This window comes from Phascolarctos cinereus, unplaced genomic scaffold, assembly GCF_003287225.1.
Source record: "Phascolarctos cinereus isolate Bilbo 61053 unplaced genomic scaffold, phaCin_HiC Scaffold_726;HRSCAF=1367, whole genome shotgun sequence".
NCBI classification, from domain to species: Eukaryota; Metazoa; Chordata; class Mammalia; order Diprotodontia; family Phascolarctidae; genus Phascolarctos; species Phascolarctos cinereus.
Window position 1 is genome coordinate 258,441,072 of NW_027556098.1, and position 26,032 is coordinate 258,467,103.

The window sequence follows — 26,032 nt, forward strand, 5'->3', positions numbered from 1 at the left end:
ATTAATTTAGGAAGCATTGCAATTTTTATTACATTAGCACTCCACACATAGCCTTCAAAACCTCAGGGTCACATATACAACAGATTGAAATATTAGACCTAGGCTTTAATGCAGAATATATTACAAAGTGGTAACAAAATATAAGCAGTGTTCGCTAGTCTTGCTTAGGCTAAATTTTTTTTTTTTTGCATATAATAGAAGAGTGTGCTAGGGATAAGGAATGAAGTTTCTGATTCTTTTCTCCATGAAGACTTAAAATCAGAAAAAAAAATCTGAGAATTCTAATCCTAAAATGTATTTGTTAGAGTCATTTGGGGAAACTTTTATTTGACCAGTTCCTTGGTGGGTTCAAATATCACTTGGGTAACTATGAAGATGGCTTAATTACATCCCCAAATATTTTATCTTTTCTCCTAGACTTGGTTTTCCCACTAAAAACATTTTGGTGCTTTTTAGTTACCTTAAAATTGTGCATTCTTACTATGAAAAATAATTTAGAAGTTTCTTGCAATGTCTTTTTCTTTCTCCCTTCCTGTGGAAGGGCTAATTTTTGAAACCTCTATTTCTGGTCTAACCCCTAAAAAAGAACATTAGCTCTAATGTAAGATCTTATTTAATTTAAATACTACGTTATTCCCACTTGTAGGCTAAAATGGAGACAGATTAATAAAATTTTCTAGGACAAGGGCCTATAATCAAGCGCTAAACTGATAGCTTTTCAATAATTTCTTGCTGTTGTTAGTATGTTACTTTGTTTGAAGAGGTGTGGGCTTACTATTAATTGGCTTTACAAAGATTAAACAATTAGTTTCCTCAAGATAAGGTAAAATATGCTATATTTCAGGAGAGAATAGGCTTTTGTAAAGCTGTAGAAAGTTATTCTTAGTATTTCTTTGCATAATAGCCCCCATCACATTTTTTCTTGCCTATGCCATACTTTCTTCACCTTATACATAAGAGCCTGCATCCTAGATTTTGAGAGAATAGATTTCAAAGGGTTCAATGGACTAAAAGACTTCAGTTCAGCAAGTGTAAGAAAGCAATGTAGATGTACTGGGAGCTCACCAGCCAGCATTATTTTTGAAGAAGAAATTCACAGAATATCAAGCAAGCCAAATACTAGGAGCTGAATACAAGAGTGTGTCAGGAAGGTGAATTCTCAGAATGACCAGAGACTGGTGACAGAAGCCAAGAACAACAAAAAAAGATTTCTTTTGAAGTATAAATATACGTCCTTTGCATGGCATGGATGGGATCGGAAAAGGTAGAGCTGCTCAATTCTTATTTGGTTTCTACTTTCTCTGCAAAGGAAAATGAACTTTACCCAGGAAATCTCAGAACAAAAATGGCCAGCAGGGAAATGATATCTGCAATAAGTAAGGAAATAGGAAGAGAGCATCTATATGTTCTCTATGTATTAAAGTCTCCTAATTTAGATGAACTGCATGCTTGGGTCCTGAAAGCACTAGCAGTTGTGATTGGGGAATCACTGTCAATGATATTGGAAAGACTATTCTTAACAGTAGAGGTATTGCAAGACTGAAGATGGAAAAAACACTCCAATTTTCAAAAAAGGGAAGAGATTCTGCAAACAATAGGCCAGTGAGCTTAACCTTGATTGCTGGTAAACTCTAGAATGGATCATTAAAGAATCATTACAAAGAGCCAGCATGATTACATAAAAAACAGATCATTCCAGCCCATCTTCATTTCATTTTTTGACAGTACTACTAAATAAGTAGTCATAGGCCATATTGTGGATATTATTTATCTGGATTTCAATGAATTATATGATAAAATACCTCATACTGTTCCTGTGGAGAAAATGGAGGGATATGGATTAAATCAGATAATCAAATTAGACTTAGATAGTCAGATTTATGGAGCATTTTTAAATGGTTCAATGTCACTATGGAATGATGTCTCCAGTAAAGTACCCTGGGGATCTGTATTTGGTCTTATGTTGTTTAAAATTTTTATAAATGATGTTGATAAGAGCATAGGTGATGCTACCCAGCTCATGACAAAGAAAGGATAGATTAAAGATGCAGAATAAGAAATATACTTGTAGAGATGAACAATGTGTACATTTGTCTTGCTTGCTATGCATATTTATTACAATGGTTTCCTTTTCCTTTTATTCTTTTAGACTGAGGGAGGGTGGATGGGAAAAAATAAATATTTATTAATGGAAAATAAAACATTTAAAAGATAAAGGCATGGATGGCATTTTCATCAAATGCGCAGATGACATCAAGGTGGGAGAAATAGGATATGGATGGTAGTATTTGTACACTGGATGGTAGCATAAAGATTCCAAAGGATCTTGAAAGACTAGCACATTCAGTTGAATCTAGTAAATCCAACAGAAACAAATATAAAATATTGCACTTAGGTATAAAAAAATAAACTTCAAAAGTGTAAGATGGATGAAGCATGAACAGAAAGCAGTCTCTTTGCAAAAAAAAAAGATCTGGTGATTTTAGTGGACTTCAAGCTCAACAGCAGTTAGAATATTGTCATGTGGCAGTCAAAAAAAGATAATGTGATTTTGGGTTCTATTAATAAGGACACTACTTCCAGGAACAAGAAGGCAATCATCCCACTATATGCCATATTATTCAGACTTCATCTGGAGTAATGTCTTTAGTTCTGGGCACCACTGTTCAAGAAGGGTATTGATAAACCTAAGAGTTTCCAGAGATGGGTAATCATGATGTCTGTGTCAAATTTGGATAGCTTTAATAGACTGGCATTCTTAACCTGAAGAAGAATAGATGACTCAGAAAGGACATGATAACTGTCTTCAAGTATTGGAAGGGTCATCATGGGAAGGATTATTCCACATGACCTTAGAGAACAGAAAGAGGAGCATCAGGTGGGAGTTAAAAAGATGCTAACTTAGGCTTGATGTCAGAACATACTTATTAACATTTAGAATTGTCCAAAATTGGAATGGGTTACCTACAGAAGTGATGAGTTACCCCTCCTTGGAGGTCTTCAAGCAATGACTCAATGACCACTTCTCAGGTATTATACATGCACACTCATACACACAAATGCATTACATATGCATAAATATATGATTTATTTCATGTGTGGGTTGAATTACATGGCCACTGACGTCTCCATCAACTCTCAGATCCCATGATTCTGCATAAAATATCTCAGGTCAGTTTTACAAAACGGTTTCTTCAACATGAACAATGGTTGCTCTTCATGTTCAAATAGAAACATCTTAATTGTCAATTCAAAACAAAACAAGGTAAAATTTTGGATAAGGGATTGGATGACAAAAAACCTGGATCTGTGTAGCCTTGGGAAAAATAATTTAATAATCCCATTTTCAGTTTCTTTTCCAGCAAACTGAGGGAGTTACAGTATGCTTTCTTAAGGTCCCTTTTATGTTTAAAGCATACACTTGTATGTGTATGTATGTATGTATATGTATATGTGTGTGTATACACACACACGCACACACACACAGAGTGCTGGTAGCAGCAAGTAGTTTGCTCTGGACTTTCTGGACAATTGCATGTTTGGTTTAAGAGATTAACCTGTGAAGTACAGAAAAAAGAGAATTTTCTCTTTTCTGTTTCAGGAATTTGGAAGATTGGTTGCTAATATCCTCCTAACTGCAAATGAGAAAATAATCACATTACAAAGCAATAATCAAGTGGGAGATTGAAATGATAATAATGCTAAATAATATAATCTTTAACATACCAATTTTTAATATCCTACTTTATGAAAGCCAATTATTCTAAAGAATTTTGATGGAGTCATGGATAAAGCCTTGCTATAGAATAAAAAGAAATTAAAACTTTTTTGGAAAATGTTATTTAGTAAATTATTGCTTGAAAAATTGACAAAGGTTACTAAAAAGGTAGTTTCTAGCTCTGAAGAATTGGAAATGGGATAGTTATTTAATCAGCGTGCATTTTTCTAATAATTAGGATGAGGAGAGGGATGTCCAAAGTATTAAAAAGGATAATGATGCTACACGAAATTACAACAACTCCAAATTGATGAATTCAAACAAGATACTTATTGTGAAAAATGAGAAATAAGAAGGCATAAGAAGAAATAAGATTGACTTCATCATCATTCCTTACATTTTAGTTATTGTAAAGAAAATTCTTAAACATGTTAGGTCAAATGAACCCAGAAACCACTTTAGTCAGCAAACATTTGAATTCATTGCCAAGTAAAGAAACAAATTGTAGTAGCCAAAGGCAGCACTGATTTAGAATATAAAATCATTTGTAAAACATTGCAGAGGAAGTGCTGTGGAAGGTTATAAGGAGGGACATCTTACAAAACAGGAAAAAGCAGTGGAAGGGAAAATAAGTCTACAGAAAGTTTGGCATCAGAAATAATAATCCAAATCATGCCAAGGGCATCTATAGATTAAGGAGGACATCAAATAGATGAAAAGGGAAACAGATTTGTCAGCATTTCTAGAGCACTCTGTTCTCCTTATTGAAGACTGTGCAACTGCTACATTTGAACACCAACACATCAGTACTCAGTGACCTATATAAGTATGTGGAAATGGCACTTTTGAAAGAAGAGTGGTAAGAATCCTCCAACTAAACACAGAAGCAAATACATGCTTTATGTGAAATTTTGAAAGCACTGAACCATTTTCAATATATATCAAGAAGAAAACATATAATAGAACTAGAAAAACTCATAGGTGCTTGTGTTAATAACAATAAAAAAGTGATCTAGAAATCATGAGGAGCTATTGAGCCATATGATTAATTTCACATCTACAAAATGAAACCCTTCATGAGCATAATCTACATATGTATAATAGATAGCCTTGATAAAATCAGCAGGGTTTGGTGAAGAGTATTTTACAGTCAATTGCATCTTCACAGTCACAGAGTTAATTAGAATGAATGTGAAAGAGGTTTTTCTTATAGAAAATAAAAGATCCTGCTCTATTAAAAAAAAGGTATTTAACTCAGTGGGGGAAAATAGCCCCCTTCTTACAAGAAAGACTTTGTGCACATATTAAGATCAAAATCATATAGTAAGAAAAAAGTTCCTTGACATGTGGAGCTATAGAGATCACAATTAAATGATCCTTTGAATATCTTTATCAAGCTGAGGTGAATCCTCTCCAGAGATATTTATCTCTGTTACAAAGTCCAAAGTAATAATAATAGCTAACATTTATATAGTGATTACTATGTAGCAGCCATTGTGCTAATTGCTTTACAATTATTATCCTATTTGATCTTTACAACAACCTTGGGAGGTAGGTGTTTTTATTATCCCCATTTCATAATTGAGGAAACTGAGGAAAACAGAAGTTAAGTGACTTGCTGAGGGTCACAAAACTAGTAAGTGTCTGAGGCTGGATTTGAACTAATCTCTTTCTGACTTCAGGCCCCGGGCTCTATAGACCATGCCACCTAGCTACTGTAATTAAAGAGTTATTCCCTATAGATCATGGGATCTTAATTTTTTTTGTGTGTGTCTTTGGTACTTCTCGTGAGGCCTATGCACCCTCCCCCATTTATAATAATATTTTACAATGTACAAAATAAAGAGGCATACAAAGGAATGCTATTACAATGAAATCTTTGTTGTTTTTTGTTGTTCAGTCATTTTTCAATTGTGTCCAACTCTTTGTGACCCCATTTTGGGTTTTCCTGGCAAAGATACTGGAGTGATTTGCCATTTCCTTCTACAGATTATTTCCAGAGGAAACTGAGGTAAATAGGGTTAAGGGATTTGCCCAGGGTCACACAGCTAGTAAGTCTCTGATGCCAGATTTAAACCCAGGAAGAAAAGTCATCCTGACTCTAGGCCCAACACTCTACCCACTGTGCCACATTGCCATAGTTATCATAATACATTTTCAGAAAATATGAGTTTAGGGAGACAGAATCAAGATGGAGTAGAAAAAACAGAGACTTGCCTGAGTTCTCCCTCAAACCCCTCCAAATACTTTTAAATAATGAATCTAAACAAATTCTAGAGCTTCAGAACCCACAAAATGACACAGAAAAACAATTTTCAAGACCAAGATAACTTGGAAGGTCAGCAGGAAAGGTCTATTCACCAGGGTGATAAAGGAGCACAGTCCATGCCAGTGTGGACTTGGCCCCAGCAAACCAGGAGCAGGCCTCAGGGCAAATGAATCAATGGCAGCAGTGGTGGTTTCCAGACCTCTCATCCCACAGATAGTAAGGGAAGAGGACAATGGATCAGAAGGAGATTTACAGATTTGCTGGCACCAGGGGCAGGACTCTGTTGCATTGCCTGTACTTGGATCTGGGTTACAGTCCTAGGTCTTAGTCCCAGTGCAAGGAGAAGAACTAGCACAGTAGAGTTTGCAGCTGTAGGGGAGTAGGGACTCTGGTCGCAGTTCCTGGGTTGAAAAGAGTGTTTGTGGTCACTCACAAACAAGTGCACAGTACAGGAGAGTAGTAAACATACCTATCCCTAGGTCATACCACCTTGGAAGAGCCAAAAACTTACAGGTCCCCAGAATCACCCCTAAAAACAGCTGCACAAAAAACCTAAAGCTTAGAACAGTGCCCTTTCCACTTGGGAAGCAGCGCTCCACTTTAGCATAGTTAAAAGTCAAGAAATAGACTGTGGTAATAAACAAACAAGAGAAAAAAGTTTCTGACCACAGAAAGTTACTATGGTGACAAAGAAAATCAAAACACACTCAGAAGACAACGAAGTCAATTTTCCTGCATCCAAAGCCTCAAAGAAAAATATGAATTGGTATCAGGTCACGGAAAAACTCAAAAAGGATTTTAAAAATCAGGTAAGAGAGGTAGAGGAAAAATTAGGAAGGCACATGAGAGTGACGCAAGAAAATCATGAAAAAAAGAGTTAACAGCTTGGTAAAGGAGTCACAAAAAATACCAAAGAAAATAACGCCTTAAAAACAGACTGGGCCAACTAGCAAAAGAGGTACAAAAATCCAGGGAAGAGAAAAATGCCATGAAAAGTAGAATTGGCAAACTGGAAAAAGATATACAAAAGCTGATTGAAGAAAAACATCCTTAAAAAGTAGAATTGACTAAATGGAAAAAAGAGATACAAGAGGTCACTGAAGAAAATAATTCCTCAAAAATTAGAATTGAGCAAATGGAAGCTAATGACTTTATTAGAAATCAAGAAACAATAAAACAAAACCAAAAGAATGAAAAAAAAAGAAGACAATGTGAAATATTTCATTGGAAAAACAACTGACCTGGAAAACAGATCCAGGAGAGGTAATGTAAGTATTATTGAACTATTTGAAAACCATGATAAAAAATGAACCTAGACATCATCTTTTAAGAAATTATCAAGGTAAACTGTCCTAATGTTCTAGAACCAGAGGGTAAAATAGAAATCAAAATAATCCACTGATCGCCTCTTGAAAGAAATCCCAAAATGCAAATTCCCAGGAACATTATAACCAAATTCTAGAGCTCCCAGGTCAAGGAGAGAATGTTGCAAGCAGCCAGAAAGAAATAATTCAAATACTGTGGAGCCACTGTCAGAATAACACAAGATTGACAGCTTCTACCTTAAAGGATTAGAGGGCTTGGAATATAATATTCCAGAGAGCAAAGGAGCTAGGATTATGACCAAGAATCACCCAGTAAAAATGAGCATAATCTTTCAGGGGAAAAATAGCTATTCAATGAAATAGAGGACTTTTAAGCATTCTTGATAAAAAGACCAGCACTGAATAAAAAATTTGACTTTCAAATATAAGACTCATGCAAAGTATTTAACTTCTGTTTGCCTCAATTTCTTTACAAAATGGAGGGTAATAGCAACACCTACCTTGCAAGGTTGTTGTAAAGGCAAAAAGAGATAATGTTTATAAAGCACTTAGTAAAGTTCCTGGCACATAGTAGGCACTATAGAGATGCTTATTTCTTTGCCCTCTTTTCTGCCCAGATATATGGTTTACTGAGAGGACAGTACTTATGTTGCCAGCAGCCTAACAAGGGATATTCAGGAAGGTTCTAGGTCTGTCGTATCTGGGTAATCTCTCCTATATCCAAGAGCAGTGGATAGTGGTATCTAGAATTATTTCTATACATCACTTCAAATATTTACAGCTTAGGGGCCCAGAATCAATGCCACTTCCCTGATCTCTTTCAAATACAGGGTAGAACATAATTTACACTTGCCAGCTTAGCTTTCTCCCGCCAAATACTGGTTATACAAGAAAACAGCATGTTATACCAGATAAACACATAGTGTATCTCTTTATCAAAGCACAAAATAAGTGGGAACTAGGGAAATTTTATAGATTAAAATAGACTAAAGAATACACAAACAAATGAAGCTGTTTGGTTTCTTGAGAGCAAGGTAACATCGCAGCTCAACTCAGGAGAGAGAATGATCTTATTGAAAAGAAACCTCTTACCACTTCCAGGATTTGAAACACCAGAAATCTAAGGGCATGATCAGGTCAGCTCCCCACAAGTCTGTGATTCTGAGGGCTCCCAGTAGCCAACCCAAAGTCTTAGCTTGTCTCTCTAACCATTTCTTTTGAGGTTCTTCAACCATCTCCTTATATACTATATACATACACACACACACACACACACACACACACACACACACACATATGTGTGTGTGTGTGTGTATATGTATATATATACACACATATATATACATATACACACATATACATATATATATTATATATATATGTATATGTGTATGTATACGTACACACACATATACCCGTACATATATGCATTTGTATATACACATACACACATAGATCTGGGATTTGTGAAGGGCAATATGAATCCTATGTGTGAAATTAGGGAGAATAAACAAAGTGAATTTCCTGAACTCACCTACAGTGCAGCTACTCCCTAAAAATGACCTGTTTTCTGGACCTCTAAGTACAATTTGTCTAGTCAGAACCTTTCATTGTTTTTTCATGCATTTTCATCAAATGCTATGGTTTCTATTAGGATTTTTCTATGGTCTAATGAAATAGGAAAGCCTGAATCTTGCCATGTAATTTACAAATAACTATTGCATTCTGCTCATAGGAAGTGTTTAGACTCTAATTTCCTAATTTCTTGTTTTTTTTTCCTGTTCTCTGTTTCTCCTCATTCATCTAATATCACTGAGTCATACTCTTTGTGAAAGAATCATTCAGAGATATGAGAGATACCAAGATGTAACAAAAGGACACATAATTTTGAGTAGAACGATTGCTGAAAATCTAGGAGGGCCACTAGCACTCCTTACCAGTCCACTAGTGAACCTCCCAGCTAGTTTGATCTACTAGAAGCAAACATGGTGAATAGTTGCGAGACAATCTGCTTTGTGTGTAGTAGCAAACACAGAATGTTGTACCAGTTGGGATGGACTTATTCTTCTAAGACATTTTTTGACTGTGATTTGCTTAGTGTTGTGAACCTAGACTTAGTTGAGTATTTGTGGTCAGGAAAATCTGTGTGAAAATTCAGATGGAACTGAAAGTAAAAACTCACCAGTCATTTTATATTCTTCTGTATGCCTATAAGCTACAAATGCAAAAAGAGACTTAGATTTCAGCCTGGTTGCAAAATGGCTTCTCAAGTGTATTAGTCTATACTGTAATAAGCATTATGCTTGGTTGATTTGGAAGAGTTAGAGGCTATTAAAGAAAAGCAAAGGAAAAGCTATGTAGGAAAGGTAAAATAAAGGATTAACACATCTGAGTGATTCTGGCAAAATGATGAAAATAATAATAATTTTGAAACTGGGATAAAAGAAGTAAGATTTTTTTTTGTTGGAAATATACAGATTATCTGTCTATGCTGCCCAATTTTACTTAAAATGATTAATTTCTCCCCTTACATTTATAGATATAATCATTACAGAAAACGTATTAATTAGAGAAGAGGAAAGAGGATAAGCATTTAGTAAGTGCCTAAAATGTCCTAGGCCCCATACTAAATGATTTATACATATTTTTTTTAAAAATACACGTATTCATGGTATATAGCTAAATGCTACATAAAATAATAGAAATCATCCTCCTCTCAATGGAATGCATATCTTAAGCAGAAGATATGCTGATTTTAGCTAGATCTAAAATTTGTGTGGCCAAAGGGTACAGAGAGTTGAGATAGCATGAATGTTCTGTTAAGCATTTTATCCACGTGATGTATCTACATGTTATGTGAGTGGAATGACCAATACAGATAACGTCCGATGATTGTGTTGCCATAAACATGAACATAGTGATGGGCACAGGCATGTCTGGCATAAGGACTGGGTGTGCCCATGCATCTGGGCATTCTGGATCCATACTCTGTGCATGTCCAGGCTTGGTGGTTTGATAGAATATTTCTATTCTATTACTGTGCAGGAAGACAACAAAAATAGATGTGTCAAAACTAAATAGGCCATGTCTCAAAACAAATTTTTGCATTTTGTATTCATGTGTAAGTGTTTTGAATTTTTATTTCCTAGATTCGCCTTTGTGAGGAGTAGGGAAAAGGGAAACACATGAGATATCTTGTAAGTTAATTCCAAATATTCTGTCCATTGTTTATAATTCTGCTAAGCAGACCAAATCTAACCACTCTTTCACGTGACATCCCTTCAAGTATGTCAAAATAGCTATTTGGTACCTTTTAGTCTTCTTCAGGCTAAGATTCCTAGTTCCTGTAACCAGTTTTTATGGTACTGTCTTTGGCTATCTTACCACACTGGTGGTTTTCCTTTGTATTCATTCTAGGTTTTCAACATTCTTCTTAAAATATGTTACTTAGAGCAAAATACAATAGTTCAGATGAGGTATGCTCAGGTAAGAGCGTATGGCAGAAATATGATCTCTGTTACATGTGTCTATTATTGCAACCCACTCAAGAATGTTGAGGTTTAATAAGCTTGTGTTCTACTAATATCTCCACATTTTTCACATGAACAGTTGCCCAGCTATAACCTCCCGCCTTGTACTTAAGAAATTTTGGGATTTGTGTCACCCAATCATAGAATTTTATAATTATTCTAAATTCCATACTATTAGCAATGCCCAATTATTTGGACATGTCTCAGACTTTTGATCTTGACTTAATCATATGCTATATTAGGTAGAGTTTACATAGCTTACAAATCTAATGAACAGACAACCTATGCTTTCTCATCCTAGTCACTGACTTCCTTCATCACAGCTAAAGTTCCTTTTCTGGGCTCAGGTTTTTATAATCTAGCCAAATGCTTAGATTCTTAAAATCTAGCCACTGCTCAGATTCTTACAATCTAGCTAATAGCTCGCTAGCATTCAGACTCCTTAAGAGTCTGCCCAATATGATGGATGTTCTAATAAGCCTTGTCTTTGGCTGAAAAAATATAAAGTCCCTTTTCTGAAAGAAGGCTTTCACAGTCCTCTTTAATGCTGGTTTCTTCCCTCTGATACTATAGTTATTTTACAGAGTATGTATGTATATGTGTGTGCATGTCCTTTGAACATAGCCACTTATATGTTGTCTCTCCCATCAGATTGTGAGCTCTTTGAGGAAAAGGAATGTTTTTTATCTTTCTTTGTATCCCTAGCGCTTAGCATGGTGCTTGATGCATAGTAGACACTTAATAAATATCTGTTGATGTGGCTTGACTTGGTTAAAATGTTGAAAAGCTAGAGCCAGGGATGGATTGAGGAGGATTGATTCATTATTTTTTAGATCTTGTCATTGACCTCATCATCTATCCGCATTCTCCCCACCTTGTTCACAATGTTATCATAAGAGACTTTGTCAAAGGACCCAGAAATGGGGCAAAAGATGTTGCAACTGTGTTTGCACTAGATTGCCCATTAGGTGGTCAGGGAGTTGGCATTAGTATCGGTAGCTTTATGTAACACCTGTTGGTCTGTATTGGTTTGAGTCAGCAACTGGATTTAATTTTCCAAGTTGTAATAATTTGCTTGTTATATACTATATTAGAGACAAAACGAGCCCTAATCTTGTACAGGTGTCAAATCGATTCTATACATTGCTTATGGTTTACTTATTATTTTGCCACATGGTCTTTTAAAATATTACTTTGTTAAATATTTCCCAATTACATGTAAAAATTAACATTAATTTTTGAAAATTTCAAATTTCAAATTCCCTCCCTTCCTCCCACCCCTCACTGACCCATTGAGAAGACAAAAAACATGTAATTGATTATACATGTGAAGTTATGCAAAACATATTTTCATATCACTCATGTTGCAAAGAAAAATATATATGCCAAAAAGAAAAAATAAAGAAAGTAAAAAATGTATTCTTCAATCTGTACTCAAAGTTCATCAGTTCTCTCTCTGGAGGTGGATAGCATTTTTCATCACGGGTATTTTGGAATCATGTGATCTTAATCATACACTTAAAAAGTTTAAGTTGTTTTCCTCTTGATTTGTTTTTCCTTCTTAAAACTTAATGGTATTTAAAAAGAAAAAAGCTAGTTAAGAGATGTCAAACTGTCAATTACTAACCTTTAAGTGAACTTATAACTTACATAATTGTCCCTTTTAACTTGAACTTTATGTAATTGCTCATTTTTAAACATTGAAGCAGCCATTCCTTATTCTGTAAATTGGTCCAAGCATACAAGTGATTTGACTTCTCGTGGCCATTTTAGTCTTTCCTGATTTAATTAGCAAAGTACATTTTAATAGAGGAAAATTCAGTACATAATTTCTAAAAATTAAAAATCCTCATGATGTTTTAAGAATTAAATAATTATCCTTGAGTCACTTTATAACTAATGGTTACCATTTTAATACAATAACTATATAAATTAGAAAAAGTTACTTGGCTCTTAAGTGTCCCTTGAAAATTTTAGTTATGAGATCTATCAGTACTGACATCTTAATTTCATTCCACTCTTCAGCTGATGCATTTATTTTTATGTAATTATGAGCTGTCAAAAGTCTTTTTATAACAACAAATTTTATTTGCTTCACTGAACTTAATGAAATCCATGTGCATGAATGAATTTCATAGATATATTTAAATTCAGTACCTGAAATTCATACATCTAATGGCACATAATATTCTAATGTATAGTGGCTTATGGACAAAAAGAAAATCATAGAATTACAAAATCATGGGGTTGGAAGGTACCTCAAAGGGTCATTTAGTATATTTTATTACTTTTAGGCATTTTATGTTCAGATACTCTCAGACTGATGATAAGCATGTATAGGCCATTCTTATAGGCTGAAAGGAAAGAAACTCTAAAATCTTCAGTAACCTGGCCAATTGTCTCCTGACACTGCCAGAAAGTTTTTTCTTTGTAAATTTAAAGCCATTTACTTTTGTCCTGTTCCCAGGGGAGGTAGGGAGCATCTGGTTTTATTTTCCATGTAATAATCCTTCATCTTTTTGAAGGTAGTTGGTGTCCCCCTTTCATCTCATTTCCATTCTGTAGTACCCTTCATGTATCTTTTGTTCATGAATCCTTTATTGTCAAAATTATAATTTTCCCCATCCTTTGCATCCTGCCCACATCTTTCTTAAGTTGGGTAATAGTAAAATGTCCCACCAGGGAAATAAGATAGTGAGCATTTTTTTGACAAATTAACAGACAAAAGGATTTTGAAGTTTCTTACTTTTTATCATTCCTGAGCATGTTATACTGAAAAGATCACTTTTCTCAAAATAAGAAGTCCTGGGTTCAAGTCTCACTTCTGATAATTACCAGCTGCTTGACTCTGGGAAGTCCTCATCTCAAAAATGGGTACAATAGTACTTGTTCTACATATCTCTTTAGAAGGAATATGAATCATAAGCTTCAAAGCATCATAAAATGTGTTATTATTGTTTTTATTATTTAAAATGCCTAAACTCCATGAATTTCAGACTCCTTCATCAGTTGTTACTCCTGAATAGTTTTTAAAAATAACATCACATTTTTATACTGAAAGGATAGTTTAAAAGCTTCATTACCTTTTGATGATGAAAGAAAAATTTGATGAGCAAAGCTGATGATTTTTGCACAAACTTCTGATTTGTTGCTTCATATTTGCATTCTGATGCTCTTTGATGGTTTTCTATGGGAAATGGGGAAATGATCATATCTTCTAAAATGAAAGCGTTAGCACTTTAGAGACGTGAGAAAAATAGGGAATGCGTTTTAACCTCACAGTTCATTTATTTGGACTATAATGACAACCAACTGTTTTAAATATTCTGTGGCCACCAATGAGTTTTTCTCTACAAAAAACTTCAGGATGGATAAACTCATTTATAACAGTTATTAGAATAATGTAAATATTATGTAATAAGGATGTCATAAACAGGCTTTATACTTGACCTCAAGATAGGCTTTATTCACTTCTGAGAGGAAATTTAAAGCCTTATTCTTGGGATGTCCTTCCTTTTTTTTTTTTTAAGTTTTGAGTGATCTTTATCAGAAAAGAACAATTAGAATTTGAAAGGATCTTAAAAATTACCTAATCCGATCCCTTCTTTTACATTTAAGGAAACTGAGAGATAAAATAACTCCCTCACCAAAAATCATGTCTACTTGCCTAGGGTCACATGAGTGGCAGTAGCAGAGCCAGAATTTAGTCAGACCCCTTAACTCTAAATTTAGTGCTCCTTCCAACATGCCAGCTAAGCTTTCCGCATATTTTTCAAAATTTGCCAGTTCTTCCTCAAGCCATGATATGAGCATAATCAAACTGAAGTGAAAAAATGACCTGAAATAAATTTGGAATACAGCATGAGACCATCCAATGGTGAAATTAACAATTAAAACATGGCTTCCAGCAAAAGAAAATTAGAAAAAGTGTAAGGAAAAAGAGAGACACATAAGAATTGAACCACTCTTTTTTAAACTGAAGTGTACTATTCTAATACCTCTTCTGGCTGGCGAAATAGACAAAGAAATGAATTGAGGAAGGCTCCTAGAAAGGGTGTTGAACCTGGAATCAGGAGGCCTGGGTTCTAGACTTGCCCTTGCTGATTGCTGTGTGACCTGAGATAAGGTGCCCTGAGAGAAAGCCAGGCATCAGCATATGCCAAGCAAGTCCAATTATTGCTGCCACTTTGATTACCTCTTCTCCTCTGATCCAGGCAGAGACAGATTGGTAATCTGATCCGATGGTCCCAGGGTATAGCAATCCCTCCCCCACCCTCACTCTTCCACCAAAAACTATCTTTTCTTTCAGCCTAACCCTCTGATCATAATCTGAGAAAGCAATTCTTGTGGAGATATGACCTGTTAATAGCAGGTGCTACACTCCCAAACTTCTCAGTGGATGTAGCTACTGAAAATTCAGCAAAGATAGTTCTCACCACCAGTCTTTGGTACTGTCTAATGCAGAGGTGGCTCACCTGTGGCTGCAAGGTAAATTGACTGATTAAATTCACTCAAAGGGCCACACTTGAGGACCTAGAGGGCGATGTGTTGCCTTGACGGCACAGGTTCTCTACTCCTGGTCTAGTTCAATATCAGAAGTGGAGATGGTTTTTGTTCATGTAAATGACACTAAAGACTGAATTACTTCAGCTTTGTTGCTGTGCTCTAAGGACCACTAGGCTTTTCTATCTGATTTGCAGCTCTAACATGGCTGTTATTATGTACAAAGTCCTCTTGGTTCTGCTCACTTTACTCAGCATCAGACCATAAAAGTCTTTCCAGGTTTTTCTGAAGTCAGCCTGTTCATCATTTCTTATAGCACAATAGTATTCCATTACATTCATATACCACAACTTGTTTAGCCATTCCCCAACTGATGGGCATCTTCTCAATTTCCAATTCTTTGCCACCACAAAAAGAGCTGCTATAAATATTTTTGTACATGTGAGTCCTTTTCCCATTTGTAAGATCGCTCTGGGTACAACCCTAGAAGTGGTATAGCTGGGTCAAAGGGTATGCACATTTTTGCAGCCCTTTGGTCATAGTTCCAAATTGATCTCCAGAATGGTTGGATCATTACACAACTCCACAACAATGTATTAGTGTTCCAATTTTCCCGCACCTTCTCCAACATTTATCATTTTCCTGTTTTGTCACGTTGGACAATCTAATAGGTGTGATGTGGTACCTCAGAGTTGTTTTCATTTGCATTTCTCTAATCAATAGTGATTTAAAGCATTTTTTCATATGACTACATATGGCTTTAATTTCTTCATCTGAGAACTGCTTGTTCATAGGAATGACTTGTATTCATATAAATTTGACTTAATTCTCTACGTATTTCAGAAATGAGGCCCTTATCAGAGAGACTGGTTGTAAAAATTCTTTCCCAGTTTTCTAGCTTCCTTCTAATCTTGGTTGCATTGGCTTTGTGCAAAAATTTTTCAATTTAATGTAATAAAAGTTATCCGTTTTGCTTTTTGTAATGTTATCTATCTCCTGTTTGGTCATGAAGTCTTCTGTTCTCCACAAATCTGATATGCAAACTATTCCTTGCTTTCCCAGTTTGCTTATAGTATCAGCCTTTATATCTAAATCATGAACCCATTTTGACTTTATTTTGGTATATGGTGTGAGATTTTGATCTATGCCTAGTTTCTGCCATACTCTTTTCCAGTTTTTCCAGCAGTTTTTGTCATAGTGAGTTCTTATCCCAGAAGCTGGGGTCTTTGGGTTTATCAAATAACAGATTACTATAATCATTGACTACTGTGTCTCACATACTGTGTCTCACACACTGATCCACCACTCTATTTCTTAGCCAGTACCAAGCAGTTTTGATGATTGCTGCTTTATAACACAATTTAAGATCTGGAGTGGCTAGGTCAAGGAAGGGGACTTTTCAAGGGGGACTGAAGAACCTAGGAATAAGAAGCTCAGGCTAGGGAGGGGTGGAGATGTGACTGAGAGGACAGGCAGAAAGGACTTTTGGACTGTGGATATAGTTTCCTTGAAAAAGGGGCCTGTGTAACTCTTATTCCATGGGAGTTGGGGATGAGATGAGAAAAAGACATCACCCTAAAGGTACACCACAGCAATAGGAGGTGAGATGCTGAAAAGGCACAGGGATGGCAGCCATCACGTGAAAAGTAGTTTCAATGGGTGATGACTACCATAACATTCCTCTCAAGGTAGAAGTGTACTTTTACAATGACTGACTCATGGCAAAGCCCTGCTAGTCATGTTCTAGCTATAACTTTTCAGGAAACCCCCACAGTTAAAACATTAAGAAACCACAAGAGAAAAAAAAAGAGGCCAATTATTTCCCCCTACAAGTTTCCAGATGAAATAATTTTCATCAGAGCTGTAAATATCAGGTTTTGCGTCTGGGTCAAGTGATATAAAACATACTCAATGAAAGTGGCATTAAATATATCCACAGAACAACTCTAAGTAGAATAGGTTGGGGGGGGGCACAGTACTGGAAGATGGAGCAAAATGAAGCCATACTGGTAGAATAGTGGCTTACTTGGAGCAAAAGAAAAGAGGAGGAAATATATAGCCTGATAGCTTCCTATTTTACCCAGTAGTTCTTGCTTTATAAATGCTAAACTCATTTGTCTCTACTTTGCTAAAAGACTGCAAGTGTTTTCAGGGTTCTTTAAATTTCACTGGCATGATATCTCTGATATCTATAGAATCAAATAATAACCACTCCTTCAATCTCCATATGATTGACATTGTTGAATTACAACCAGATGGTTTTTGTCTCTTTATTTAGCACTATCAGTATGTTTTCACTGCTTTTAAAAATACATTCTATACGATTTCGTTGCATGCTAGGTGTTTAATCCTATGTGTTTGTGAATATGCAAAACACTATCTTCACTCTGTTCAGAAAAAAATGTAATTAATCAAGATTTGTTTTCTAAATATTTAGGGAAGGACAGATGCTTGTTATCTTAGATCATGTAAGTTCCACTGGGGTTTGCTTCTACTTATGTGATGTCCATTTTCTTTGTTAGTGGAAAATCTGAAGGCTTAGGGAACTTTTTAGGTTAATTCAATAATTTGATTCAATCCAACAAACATTAATTAAAATGCCATTCAGCAACTTCCTTTCTGCATACAATTTAGTCCAGAGTGCCTTCATTCTTAAAAAAAAAAACCCAAAACCCAAAACCACATCACTTCACTCTGCTCAATCATCTTCTATCTTTGTATCTTTCATTGCTACTTATTCTCATAACCTCCACTTCCTCACCTCCCATACACTTTTTAACCCCTTGCCATTTCATTCCTGTTCCCTCATCTTGACTGAAACTGTTATGTCCAGGGTGACTAATAAGCTCTTAAGTGCTAAATCCAATGTTTTTGTTTTCTTAGTTCTCAACTTTATTGATCTCTCTGTTGACACCATTATTTGACTTTATTTAACCACTCCCTTCTCCCTGGGTTTCCTGATGTTTCTCTTTCCTAATTCTTCTTCTGTATATATCATCCTTCCTTTTAAATTTCCTTTTACTCATTATTATCTATATTGCACTCTTATGTGTGGATGTACATTACTTTTCCCTTCAAGTAACCTCTTATCCTTCAGTTCCCCATTTCTGTCAAGTACATCATTATCTTTCTAGGCACTCTGGTTCCCAACCTTGGGATCATCTTCACCAGTTCACTTGCTTTACTTCCTCCCCTCTCTTTTCCAATAACTTCTTCCAAATAGTTCTCTGCATCTCTCACATCTATTACACTCACTTGAACACCTCCCTAGTTCAGACCCTCCTTACCTCTCAGCTGGATGATTGCCATAACTTCTTGATTGGTTTCTCTCTTTAAGACTTTTCTCCTTTCCAATCTATTCTTTATATAGCTGTCAGATGATGTTCTTAAAATGCTGGCCTAACCACATCATTTCTCTTCTCTAGGAACTTCAGTGGCTCCCTGCCACATTCATTATATGAAATATAAAATTGTCTGACCCTTAAAAGCCCTTTTAAAGTACAGTCTGTACTCCTCCCCTCATTAGTCTTTTTACCCTAAGTTCATATTACTACCTTCATGCACTTTATTTTCCAGACAAACTTACCATTTCCTCTTTCCTGGATATTCCATCCAGTCTCCTACCTTTGTGCTTTTGCATAGGCTGTCTCTGATGATTGGAATGTTCTTCCTTCTCACCTCTGAGAAGCCCATCACCACTCACCATGAGGCCTTTCCTGATTGCCTTAGGTGTTGCTTCTTTCCTCCTTCACACAATTACTTTGTATGTATCCTGTATATACCTATTTCTACATATGTTTCCCCTCAGGAAATGTAAGCTTCTTGAGCACGGGATTTTTTTTTTTTGTCTTTGTGTAGCACCTAACACAGAGCTGGTCATTTATTAGATACTTATTAAGTGCTTGTTGAATTGAATTGAATTGAAGAAGTTTGCAGAATCAAAATAATCCTTGGAGAAGAGTGGGTAGGGGAAACTCTAGAGACATCTAGTCATGCTTCCCTGTGAGCCACATCCAGACAGACTCATGTGTACACACATAACCTACATAAGCAATACACATGCACTACCGCTTATGTATAAATTGAATTTTTTTCAAATAAAATAATATGGCTTATAGAAAGCATTTGTGAAACTATTCTAAGGTAGCAGACCTTCAGCAGGCTCAAGTCCCATAGCCATATAGAAGTTGTAGACACATTTACACCCTTGTAATAAATGAAAACAGAGGACAAAAAGAAGCCATGGCTAAATGGAAGGATAGTTCACAGATTCTCCTTGGACAGGCAAATAGTGGATCTGATTTTGTCATTTATCCAAAGGAAATATGAAAATATAATTTCGTAGGACACTTGATTATTTTTATTGCAGTGCTGAAGATGAACATTTTCAAAAAGACCATAATGAAAATAATTGTAGCTTATGTGACAACATCTGTGTGGCAGAGGATGAGAAAGTAGAGAAATTCTATGAAGAACTTGACAAAGCCTTACAAATTAAATCTACAGAGACTCCAATAGTTGTTGACTTCATTACAAAGGTGGGCATGTGGAAAGATGTAAAAAAAGTTAGAAAATATAATTCAGGAGTCAGAAATAAACAGATTTTAAATCACATACAAAAAGATTTGTGGAGATAGATTGTGAAAATTTGTCACAAAAAGTGAGTTGGGAATATGGAACAAAGTCTGCAAAAAATAAAAATATGAAATCATAAATTTAGGTGTATAAAAGATTCTAGTTTATCTTACTAGATACTTCCCCTCTATATAAATGAGGAAACTGAGGTCAAGGGATTTGAGATAACTTAGCCAAAGTCACATGGGTCAATAAGTCAGTCAACAAGCATTTATTAAATGCTTACTATGTGCCAGGCACTGTGATGAGTTCTAGGGACACAAATGACAAACCTAGCACCTAGCAAGGTACTTCTTACCTTCAAAGAGGTCCCACTCTAATGAGAAAGACAACAGGCAAATAACTAGGTACATATAAGATATTATAGAGTAATCTCAGAGGGCAGGTACTAATGGTGAGTAGACGTGAGGGAAGGACAGGACAGGCACTGTGCTAAGTGCTTTACAATTAATATCTCATTTGATCTATAGGGCTAGTATTCAGTATTTGGACAGACCCTGTAGTAAGGCAAAAAAGCCAGACCCAGAATTGAGCAGAAGCCAGAGAGTACATTGGGTTGCCTATGGAAAATTGTACAGTACTTTCAATGGCTCCCAGAACTTCTCCTATAAACAAAGACCTAACTGATAGTAATATTCTTCTTCTTGAAGTACAAGACATAGAATGCCATAATCTATAAAGAATTAAAATTATAGGTGCCCCTAAGAGCCATGGAGGCCCATGATGAGCATGAATAGGAGGCAACATATTAGCAATGAAGAATCTTGCAGAAGAAGTGATGTAAAAGATGTCACAAAGGTGTGTATGCCTAGAAAAAAAGGCCAGCCAGTCATGTAATGAGAATAAGGTATCTTTGAGTTATGTTCAGGGGCTGCATTTGTATTTGCATAATATCACAAAATCCAGAGGAACCTCCTCCCCTGCCCCCAGTGTATTGATTGGGTAGACCCCTATTGGAAGATGTATAGGAGCCCATGAAAAGAGTCTCAGAGAATTAACAGTAATGTACAGATTGCCATTTGCTCCATTGGTGGGGATACTTACATCAATGAGACCACAATTTTATGAGAATATCAAAGTGAATAAAAGGTCTTACACCTGAGTTAAAAAAAAAACTCCACACATACAAGACTGGGAAGATTTTGCTGGATATGAAAGAGGATCATAGGAGAGTCAAATTATTAATAGAACTCAAGGTCAATAAAAATCCAATATTTTATAAGACATCCAAGAAGGCTAATTAAATTAATGTATATTAAGAGAAATATAGTAAGAGAAATATAGTCTTCCTTCCTTCCTTCCTTCCTTCCTTCCTTCCTTCCTTCCTTCCTTCCTTCCTTCCTTCCTTCCTTTCTTCTTTCCTCTCCTTGTTACTAACACAATAAAGTAATAATAATCTAATCAAATAAATAAATATTATAATTTATTAGTAAGTTTAATGATATATAATTAGATGTTATTAATAAATGGTTAATTTAGACCATAAAACAATATAAAATTATTTGCAAGAATAAAATATAATAAATTAAAATTAAATATCACTGACACAATAAATATGTTTTCCTTAATAAATTGATACAGTCAAGCAAAACAAATCAATATTTTGGTTATATCTAAGAACTTATGTTTCATTCTGCACCTCTAGACCATCACCTCTCTGCCGAGGTGGGAATTGTGCTTAATCATTAGTCTTCTGATGTCCTAATCAGTCAGTCACTGAGCTGATCAGAGTTCTGAAACATTTAACAATTGTTTCCCTTTACATTATGGTGGTCGTTGTATGTTCTCCTGGTTCCATTTACTTCACTCTATGTGAGCTCACTCAATATTAATATTTCAATAATCCTCCCTAATTTCTCTGAATCTAGAATCTTTGTCATTTGAAAATAGTATTTTATTTTCCCCCAGTTACATGTCAAGAAAATTTTTAGCATTCATTTTTACAAGATTTTGAGTTTCAAATTTTTCCCTCCTCCCCTCCCCTCTTTTGAAAATTGTAGGCAGTTTGATATAGTTTATACATGTGTTATCATGTAAAAATATTTCTATATTAGTCATAGTTGTGAGAGAAGAAACAGATCAAAAGAAAAAAAACATAAGAAAGAATAAAGTATGCTTCAGAGCCTGCATTCACAGTCCATCAGTTCTTTATCTGGATCCATATGGATAGCATTTTCCTTCATGAGTCCTTTGTACTTGTCTTGGATCATTGTGTTGTTAAGTAGAGCTGAGTCATTCATAGTTGATCGTCACACAGTGTTGCTGATACTGTGTACGATGTTTTCCTGGTTCTGCTCATTTCACATTGTATCAGTTTGTATAAGTCTTTCCAGGTAGATTTCTGAAATCTGCCTGTTTATCATTTCTTATTGCACAATAGTATTCCATTCCATTAATATATCACAACTTGTTCAGCCATTTCCCAATTGATGGGTACCCCCTCAATTTCCAATATTTTGCCACCACAAAAAGGGCTGATATAAATATTTTTGCATGTGTAGATTAGGATTGCTCTTTTTTTTTTTTAACTTCAGCTGAAGCATAATCAATTCTGCTCCAGACCCTTACCTTTACTCTGTGTGTCTCTCTGCTTCAACTGTGTTTCTTATAAACAACATAGGATTCTGGTTTTTGATCCACTCTGCTATCTGCTTCCATTTTATGGGAGAATTCATATCATTCACATTAAAGTTATGATTGCTACTTGTTTATTTTCCTCCATCCTATTCTTCTTCCTGTCTGTCCTTTCTCCTCTCACCCTTCCCCTCCTCACCAGTGTTTTACTTCTGTCTATCATCTCCCCTGATCTGCCCTCTCATCTGTCAGTCTACCCTCCCCCCCCTTACTTGATGTCCTCCCTTCCTACTTCCCTGTTTGGTGAGACAGATTTCCATATTCAACTGATTGTGTACATAATCCCCTCTTTGAGCCAATATGATGAGAGTAAGGTTGAAGGGATGCTTATTGCCTACCCTCCCATCTTCCCTTCCATTGTAGTACATCTTTTGCACCTCTTTCTGTGAAATAATTTATTCTGTTCTACCACTGCCTTCTTTCAGTACCCATTGTGCTCCTCTTTGTCATCCTTTAACTTTTTTATTTCATTCCTTTAAATTCCCCTTATTCTTGTACTGTCTCTCCACATATATTTCTTCCAGCTGTGCTATTAGTGATGCAATTTTTAAGAATTACAACATCATCTTCCTGTATAGGGACATAAATAGTTTAGCTCTATTGAATCCCTTATGTTTTCCTTTCCCTTTTTACCTGTTCATGGTTGTCTTGGGTCTTGATATTGGAGATCAAATTTTTGGTTTAATTCTGATCTCCTTATGAAAGCTTGAAATCCTTCTATTTCATTGAATGGTCATGTTTTCCCCTTGATGTATTATGTTTAGTTTTGCTGAGCAAGTGATTCTTGGTTGTAGTCCTAGCTCCTTTGCCTTCCAGAATATCATGTTCTGTGACCTCTGATCCTTTAATGATGTGGCTGCCAAGCACAGTGTAATCCTGATTATGACTTCCTGACATTTAAATTATTTCTTTCTGGTCACTTATAGTATTTTTTCCTTGACCTAATAATTCTGAAATTTGGCTGTAATGTTTCTTGCAGTTTTGATTTTGGAATCTCTTTTCTGAGTTGATCAGTGGATACTTTCAGTGCCTATTTTGTGCTCTGGTTCCAGGACATCTGGGCAGTTTTCCTTGATAATTTGTTAAAAGATGCTGTCCAGGTCCTCCTTTCGATTATGGCTTTCATGTAGTCCAATGATTCTAATATTGTCTCTCATGGATTTATTTTCCAGGTCAGTTGTTTTTCACATGAGATATTTTACATTTTCTTGCATTTTTTCATTCTTTGGAATTTGTTTTATTAATTCTTGATGTCTCATAGAGTCATTGGCTTCCACTTGTCTTGTCCAATTATAACTTTTAAGGTGTCATTTTCCTCAATTAGCTTTTGTACTTTCTTTTCCATTTGGCCAATTGTATTCTTTATGTATATATATATACATTTATTTATTTTCAGTTTTCAATATTTACTTCCACAAGATTTTGAGTTCCAAATTGTCACCCCATCTCAACCCTCCCCCCACCCCAAGATGGCATGCATTCTGAATATCCCTTCCTTTAGTCTCTCCTCTCTTCTATCTCTTCCCCCCTTCTCTTATCCGCTTCCCCTTCTATTTTCCTGCAGGGCAGGACAGACTTCTGTACCCCATTTCCTGTATTTCTTATCTCCCAGTAGCATGTGAAAACATTTTTTTTAAACATATGTTTTTAAAACTTTAGGTTTCAATTCTTCTCCCTTCCTCCCTCCCCACCCACCCTCATTGAAAAGGCAAGCAACTCAATATAGATTATACATGTGCAGTTATGCAAAACATTTCCATAGTAGACATGTTGTGAAAAACTAACTCTATTTCCCTTAATCCTATCCTGCCCTCCTATTTATTCTATTCTCTCTTTTGACCCTGTTCCTCCTCAGAAGTATTTGCTTCTGATTACCGTCTTTCCCAACCTGCCCTCCTCTCTATCACCCCCTGCTCTCTTATCCCTTTCTCCCCCTATTTTCCTGTAGGGTAAGACAGATTTCCTTACCCAATTGAATGTGTATGTTATTCCCTCCTTAAGCCAAATCCTATGAGAATGAGATTAATTTATTTCCTCTTACCTTCCCCCGTTTCCCCTCCACTATAAGAGCATTTTCTTTTCTGTTTTTTTTGTGAGCTAATTTACCCCATTCTACCTCTCCCTTTCTTCTTCTCTGAATATAATCCTCTCTCATCCCTTAATTTTATTCCCCAGATATGACCTCTTAATCTTCAACTCACCCTGTGCCCTCTATCTATCTATCTATCTATCTATCTATCTATCTATCTATCGATCGATCGATCGATCTATCTATCTATCTATCTATCTATCTATCTATCTATTTATCTATCTATCTATACATACATATAATTTTTTTCTTCCAACTACTCTAATACTGATAAAGGTCTCATGAGTTATAAATATCATCTTTCCATGCAGGAATATAAACAGTTCTACCTTAATAAGTCTCTTATGATTTCTCTTTTCTGTTTACTTCGTCATGTTCCACCTGAGTCTTGTATTTGAAAGTCAAATTTTCTACTCAGCTCTGCTCTTTTCACCAAGAATGCTTGAAAATCCTCTATTTCACTGAATGACCATTTTTCCCCCTGAAGGATTATACTGAGTTTTGCTGATTAGGTGATTCTTGGTTGTAATCCTATCGCCTTTGTCCTCTGGAATATTATATTCCATGCCCTCCGGTCCCTTAATGTAGAAGCTGCTAAATCTTGTGTTATCCTTATTGTGTTTCCACCATATTTGAATTGTTTCTTTCTGGCTGCTTGCAATATTTTCTCCTTGACCTAGGAATTCTGGAATTTGGCTACAATATTCCTAGGAGTTTTCCTTTGGGGATCTCTTTCAGGGGGAGATCAGTGGATTCTTTCAATTTCTATTTTGCCCTCTGGTTAAAATCAGGGCAGTTTTCCTTGATAATTTCTTGAAAGATGATGTCTAGGCTCTTTTTTTGGATCATGGCTTTCAGAAAGTCCAATAATTTTTAAATTCTCTCTCCTCGATCTATTTCCCAGGTCAGTTGTTTTTCAAATGAGATATTTCACATTGTTTTCTAATTTTTCATTCTTTTGGATTTGTTTTACAGTGTCTTGATTTCTCATAAAGTATCTAGCCTCCAATTGCTCTATTCTAATTTTTAAGGAAGTATTTTCTTCAGTAATGTTTTGGACTTCCTTTTCCATTTGGCCAATTTTTATTTTTAGGGCATTCTTCTCCTCATTGGCTTTTTGGACCTCTTTTGCCATTTGGGTTAGGCTATTTTTTTAGGGTGTTATTTTCGTCAGTATGTTTTTTGGGTCTCCTTTAGCAAGCTGTTGAGTTGTTTTTCATGATTTTCCTGCATTACTCTCATTTCTCTTCCCAGTTTTTCCTCTACTTCTCTTACTTGCTTCTCAAAATCCCTTTTGAGCCCTTCCAAGGCCTGGGATTGATTCATATT

At 35.6% G+C, this 26,032-nt stretch overlaps 1 pseudogene; it reads left to right on the forward strand.

The window, feature by feature from the left end:
• The window catches only part of LOC110215597 (BTB/POZ domain-containing protein KCTD5 pseudogene), a 103,138-nt pseudogene that overhangs the window by 36,058 nt on the left and 41,048 nt on the right, over positions 1 to 26,032 (forward strand).